The sequence below is a fragment of the Oratosquilla oratoria genome, chromosome 21, assembly GCF_046742065.1.
Source record: "Oratosquilla oratoria isolate Oo_2021 chromosome 21, ASM4674206v1, whole genome shotgun sequence".
NCBI lineage: Eukaryota > Metazoa > Arthropoda > Malacostraca > Stomatopoda > Squillidae > Oratosquilla > Oratosquilla oratoria.
In genome coordinates, this window is record NC_134797.1 from 33,719,190 (window position 1) to 33,726,689 (window position 7,500).

The following is a 7,500-nucleotide window of genomic DNA, read 5'->3' on the forward strand; positions in this document are numbered from 1 at the left end:
TCTATGACACCTCCCTCCTCCCTTCCCCTTCGGCACACGTGTCTTATACGCTCTTACACGTGTTCTGTGTATCTCCAACAAGTTGTCTCGTCAACACACATGGTTCTCATGGTTCTTCCCTTGTTGTGTGTGTACACTTGTTTGTACACATATGTACACATGTGTGAGCAATCCTAACCGGGGGTGGGGTGGGGTGGAAGGGTCCCTCAAATGAATAAAATCGTCTGGCGACAAAGAAAATATTTATAATAAAAATCACTCGTCTAGGCGTCCAATGAGATAAGTTATGTACACTACATACCTGGGGGCTTCTCTTCTGATGAATAGAATTCCCTGGCGGCAGTTGATCGTCAGCGAAAACTAGTAGAGAGGTGTCCCCCTTTCGTGGGGTTGCTTTACACACACTCTTTCACACTTTGCTAAACTCCTACACACGCTTTCACACTCTGCTCGCCTCTCCCCCCCCCCCTTCCTATCCATCAAGCTGTCACAACTTTTTTTCCTTTCAACTTTTATACTGGGGAACCTCTGGCACGGGCCAACGTGCTTAGATCACAGACAGGGACGCGGAAAGAAAGGAGTAGTGTTAGTGTTTCCTAGGTGATAACTAGCGCTTCTATTCTTGGGGGATAACATCGCACTTTCTCTTTCATCCTCCTCCTCCTCCGCCTCCTCTTCTTCTTCTCCTTCTTCCTCTTCTTCTTCTTCTTATTCCTCTTTCTGTCTTTCCTCCTCTTCTTCCACTTTTTTTCGTCCTCTGTTTCTTTTTCCTCTTTATCTTTTTCCTTCTCTTCCTCCTCTTCTTTTTCTTACTCATCCTCTTCTTCGTTCTCCTCTTCCTCTTCCTCCTCCTCCTCCTTCCTTTATCCTTTTCGTCTTTATTTTGCCCCTCTCCTTCCTCCTCCTCCAGCCTACTTTCTTCTTCTTCATCTTCCCCTTGTCTCCCTTTTCCCATATTTTTTACCCTTTTCCTTCTCCTCTTCCTCTTTTTCTTTCTCCTTTTCTTCTTGTTCCTTCTCTTCTTCCTCCTCTTCTTCCTTCCTTCCTCTTCTACTTGACCCTTCCCTTCCTTCTCCTTTTCCTCCTTCCTTTCTTTCTCTTCATCTTCCTCCTTCCTTCGTCCCTCTTCTTCCTCTTGTCCCTCCCCTTCCTCCTCTTCTCCCTTCTTCCTTCCTCTTCTTCTTCTTGTCCTTTCCTTCCTCGTCCTCTTCCTCCTTCCTTTCTTCTTCTTCTAACCCCCCTCCTCCTCCTCCTCCTCCTCCTCCTCCTCCTCCCTCCTCCTCGTCTTCTCTCCCACTTCGGGGAGTACATTCGTTTTTTTTCCTCTCTACTGTCGTGAAATCGTATCGTGGTGATGAAAACGCAGAGTGTCGTCATATTTCATTTTTCATTTTTCTTTTACATTTTTTTCTTTTTTTTTTTTTTTGTCTGAGTCGTGTCGACACCCGAGTGTTTTGGGTCCGTTCCTACATAAATATCCGAAAACCGTATCCGAGCAAGTTTCGGATACGTCCAAACACGGTACGAATATACTTGAATAGGATAGCTTTCGAGGTGCCATAGAAATGAATAAAATCGCCTGGCGTCAGATACAGTGAAAGTGAAAGTACCATCCGATACGGAGGGGTTTGACGCTTCTGAATGCCAAGCGTCAGCTGATTTTTTTTTTTTTTTTTTTTTTTTTTTTTTTTTTTTTTTTACAGCTGAATAATTATAAAAACCAGAACTCATATTTTCATTTATGAGCTATTATGACTTTACGGGTTCCATCTTTCATCACCTAAATCTAAATTTCTCCTAAAAGTGAATCAAATGCAAAAGACTTGATGGATCACGAGAAACATATGACTATGTAGTCTCGTCAGAATGTTTGCTTTAATTTATCAACCTTTTCTTACTTTTGTTTTGATTGTCGTGATGTGATTTTATTCATTAAAAATCTTCATGATGACGATTATTCACGTCTTGTGTATTTGTTCAGCCTGCCGCCAGGCGATTTTATTAAGAATTGTACAGTTAGTCAATGTAGATTTGGAGTCTAGCGGAGAATAGATAAACAAGAAATTAAAAAAGAAATTATTAAGTAAATAAATTAGAATGTGATAAAATAAGTGATATATAATATCATAAAATGAATAAATTAAATAAAATGAAATGAGATAAATAGGTAAATAATGATAGTAATGATAACAACAATAATAATAATAATGAATAACGATAATAACAGCAGTAATAATAATAACAACAATGATAATAACAATAGTAATAATAACAATAATGATAATAACATTAATAATATCAGTGATAATAATGATAATGACAATAGCAATAATGATGATATTGATGAAAATAACAATGACAGTAATAATAATAATAATAATAATAATGATGATGATGATGATGATGATGATGATGATGATGATGATGATGATGATGATGATGATAATGATAATGATGATGATGATGATGATGATGATGATAATAATAATAATAATAATAATAATAATAATGATAATAATAATAATAATGATGATAATGATAATAATAATAATAATGCTAATAGTAATAATAATAACAACAACAACAATAATAACAATAATAATGATAATAATAATAATAATAATAGATATCATGTAAACTGTAACAGAAAACACAAAATATCATCCATTCATCTATCTTAAACTTTTGTGACCTCATCATAAACCATGAAAATTATAATTATTTACTTGATATTAATTTTTAACTGCATGTAATATTTCCCAATACGAGGAATATTTTTCCGCTAAGAAGATTAAGTTCTTTCTTTCGGTTAATATATATTCATGGGCAAAATTCTCTTTAGTTGAGGGTTAGCCTATCAAGATGGAGTAGAAGCGTGACCTTCTGACGTCATAACCAGAATTGTACACGTCACTACGATAATCCTTTTCGCCCTGTGCCCGGATACACAAAACGTTTACCATCGTTAGCTGTGAAACGCTGGCAGTCCACGCTTGATTAATGAAGATTCCAGTCAGACTCGGGGTGGCCCTCGTATACTACGGTCATATGAATCTGGTACAAGACTTTCCTAAGTGCGGTTCCCGAATAACTTGTTTTTGATTTCCATGTTTTGTCAAAGTCCTAATTTCGTTTTTTTTTTTTTTTTTTTTTTTTTTATGAATCTGAGCTGGTGGTGTAGTCGGAAACATGATGGTCTCGTGTTCGTTTAATTGTGGGTTCGAATCCTGCAGTCCTCTCCGATTCCCAGCGGTGACTGTTACCTGCCCCAGCAGTCCTTAAAACGGCAGAGGTGACGGCTTCAGCCGCAGCTTCTCAGCGCCTCCTAGCGTAGGGTCCTCACCTTTCTCCTTCATATGAATGTGTGTGTTTTGCGAAGGCTGTTCCGCAAACGGAGGATACGATTTCTGTTCTCTAATTAATCTCGCCTAATTTCAATTGAACAGATCGTAGTTAACCTTCTCCATGTGCAGGGGATTTCCCCTCCCCCCCCGTAAGTTGAATAACAGTAACGGTAACGGTAACAGTAACGTATAAAGGCGTGAATGTCAACGGAAAGGGGTTAAGGGGAGAGACGAGGTAGAAGGAACGCTCGGAACCGCTGGGTCGACCCGTGGGCGGCGGCGGCGGCGGGTGCAGGCAGCTGGCTTCGTGTTTACCCTCACAGCTGGTGACCGAGGGAAGTCGGCCGAGGGAGGGAGGGAGGGACGGAGGATCACAGAACCTGAGGGACGTGTGGGAGCCTCCCGCGGCGGGCGGAAGAGTTGAAAGTCTGAGAGTGTCTATAGGAGTGGAGGGAGTCTCCACCTCTGGCAGGGCACTTCCGAGGGAGGTTTAGGACTCCTGTAGAAGGCGAGGAAGGTCCCGGGCAGAAGGTCCTATGCTCGAGAATCCTAAGGAGGGAAAAATTTTTATCCTCCTCAGTCTCTAGGCCAGACTTCAAGGGAACAAGACCATCTTACGTTTTCAAAAAAAAAAAAAAAAAAAAGTCACATGCGGAGGAATCGTTCTTCGGATGGCGTCGGTTGATGTCCAAACGGCTTTCTCCTCCCTACGCTCCGACGGAAGGGCGCGGGGCGGCAGCGTTCGGACAGACACGGAGGCGCCGACGGCACATAGAGGAACCTCTTGTCTACGGACCGTATAGTTCCTTCACTCCCGATGACGTACTTCGGAGTGTTTTCTCTTGTTAATACGAAACTGTATCTTATTCAACTGAGTGCGTGGGAGGAGTTCTTAGACAAGGTTGACCCTGTGACAACAAAAGTCTGCTTCTAAGTTGTATTCTGGATACTGCCCGGCGATTTTATTTAGATAAGGGGAGCCTTTGATAGTCAAAGGCTTAAGGATTTTTTTCTTTTTTCTTCTTCTTCGTATTCTTCCTCCTTTATTTCTCTTCCTCCTCCTCCTCCTCCTCTTCTTCTTCTTCTTCCTCTTCCTTGTCTTCTTTTTATTTTATTTTTTTCTTCTTCTTCTTCGTTTAAGAGAAGAACCTAGTTCTTTTATTGCCCAAACAGAAGACGATTTTCTTTCCAGAATTTTTGCTTTCTTGTGTCGCCAGACGATTTTATTCAGTCTTGATAAACGTCAGCAGGTTCCCCCCAGGCAAATGAAATCGGTTGGCCGTAGCAAAGATAAGTGCTTGTGTCGAAAAACACATCAAAATGCGATATAAAGATAGGCTTGAGGTATATAGATATATACATATGTATACATATATACATGTCAACATATGTATACATATATACATGTACATATACTTACATACATACAGTATATGCATATATACATACATTCATATAAATATATACATACATATATATTAACAGATACATACAGTATATGCATATATACATATATACATACACATATACTAACATGCATACAATATAGGCACATACATATTTACATATATACTTATATACCTACATACATATATACTATATATAAACGACACAAGAAAAGTTGAATAATGTTTAAGTAGGCCTAGTCGTGTCATGTAACCTCGTCTGCCTAAAATAAAAAAAAACATTTGCACATACTGTACACAATAAATTACACTCAAACATATGTATATACTGTATATATTCATTCCCATAAATATGTATGTACAAGAATGATCTCAAACAGGATATAAGACTCATGTGAGAACCTTCTGGAGTTGCCGGTCGGGGCAGAGTCCGCAGGAAGAATGGAAAAAAAAAAAAAAAAAAATCACATAAACTATCGCTTGTCATTATATGCCCCTTCTGTATTACACCGACCTCCTTCAGTTTTCTTCAACCCTTTTTTTTTTATATTTCCGGTGGTTTCGCGTCCTCACCCTCCCCTTTCCCCTTTCCCCTCCCATCCTTCCCATATGGTATTATCAACTCCGTTCAGAAGTAAAAGTGGCGAGACACGAGACTAGCATGCTACTCACTTTTGCTACTTCGTTTGAATAGAAACGACTTCAGTTACAATATTCTAGACTTCCGTAAGAACATCTCAACAATGTGTAAAACATTCGTATAGGTCTAATTTCTCACTATATGACGCAATTTGACATATGGAAATTTGAAGAAAAAAAAATCGTGACTGAAGTAGTTTCTACGCAAAGCAAGTAGCAAAAACAAGTAGCATGCTAGCGAGAAATGTCTAGTGTGCCGGCACCTTACAGTGGGTTTCTTTAAGCTGAATAAAATCGTCTGGTAATGGCCAGACCAAAATATCTAAAGTAGAGACCGATTATTATTGACGTGTGTGTGTGTAGGCACTCAGCCGGGCACACGCACAACTGCATAACGAGAAACTGTCTGCCTTGTGAGCAAGCACACTTACACACTTACACACACGCGCGCTCACAGGTACACACACACACATACATACACACACACAGACACACACACACACACACACACACACACACACACACACACACACACACACACACACACACACACACACAAACACACGCATGCCTTTTGAGTACAATTACTCAATTCTTGTCCAGCTGCTCTCCTATTGGTTCAACATTTCCTCCTCCTCCGCCCCTCCGTCCTCATCAACCTTGAACTGTGGGATGTTCCATCCTCCTCCTCTCTCTCTCCCTCCCACTCTCTCCATCGCATCACCATCTGTGTCACCACAGCGTCTGTCATCATCTCCGTCGCCACCGTAGAGTTGTGTCACGTGTCACATCCTTAGGCGTGTCATGTCAGGTCGCTAACCGAATGTCGTCGTCGTCGTCACAAGTGGGGCCAGCGACCGGAACCGTCACAGAGTCCCGGTCACCGTGACGCGCGCGACGACGTGACGCGTGACGTGATGCGCGACGCAGCTCGAACGCGAGGCCCAGATGCGTCATGTATAGCTTCCGGTGGCGCCGAAGGATGGGATCCTTCGCATCTGTATAAATAAGCAATTGCTCCTGTGACGTCATGTTCGCCCCTCACCCACCCCTCCCTCCCCACCTCTCCCATCCCCGACTTTTGTCTCTGGTCCTTCCTTCAATCCATCAATCCTTCCTTCCTTCCTTCCTTCCTTCCATTCATCTTTCCATCATTACTTTTTTCCTTTCATTCATCCTTCCTTCCCTCTTCCCTTCCTTCCACCCTCCATTCTATCCTTCCTTCCTTCTTTCCTCCCTTCCTTCACTCCTTCCCTCCATCCTTCTCTTTATCTTCCTTCCTTCCTACCCTTCTGTTCTTTTTCTACGTTTGGGAAAATTCAAAGTATCGTAACAACAGCTCAGAGCTCGTTTTTAGACACACGCATCTCACTCTCTTGCTCAAAGGGGTTAGTAACAGCTTACAATGTCAGCAGAGTTCTGAAGCTCTGTGTAGTGCTTGATCTTGGGTCTCTCGCGTGAAAGGTCAAGATACGAACGAACACACACGCGCGCACACACACACACACACACACACACACACACACACACACACACACACACACACACACACACACACACACACACACACATATATATATATATATATATATATTTATATATATATACCTATGTACATATATATATAAATATATATATATAAATATATATATATATATATATATATATATATATATATATATATATATATATATATATATATAAACACTAACACACACAAACACACACACACACACACACACACACACACACACACACACACACACACACACACACACACACACACACACACATATATATATATATATACATATATATATATATACATATATATATATATATATATATATATATATATATATATATATATATATATATATATATATATATACTTGTATATGTACCAAAGCCCAGAGCCTGCCAAGAATGAGAGAAGAAGAATATTCATTTATTCTGTGCAGACAACACCAGTCTCTGTCTTCTGTCGGTTGTTTCTGTCTGCATGTCTGTCTGTTTATCTATCTTACCGACGGGAATGACCGGATGTGACGAAGAATCTGGGCGGAGTCTTGGGATGTCTGAACACTGCATTTATGTCTGCTCCTGCTTAT

General features: G+C 40.5%; 1 protein-coding gene across 1 annotated transcript in view; it reads left to right on the forward strand.

Moving 5' to 3' along the window:
- LOC143037052 (uncharacterized) overlaps positions 1 to 7,500 on the forward strand; it is a 28,263-nt gene that overhangs the window by 13,614 nt on the left and 7,149 nt on the right. The gene's annotated exons all lie outside the window — the stretch shown is intronic.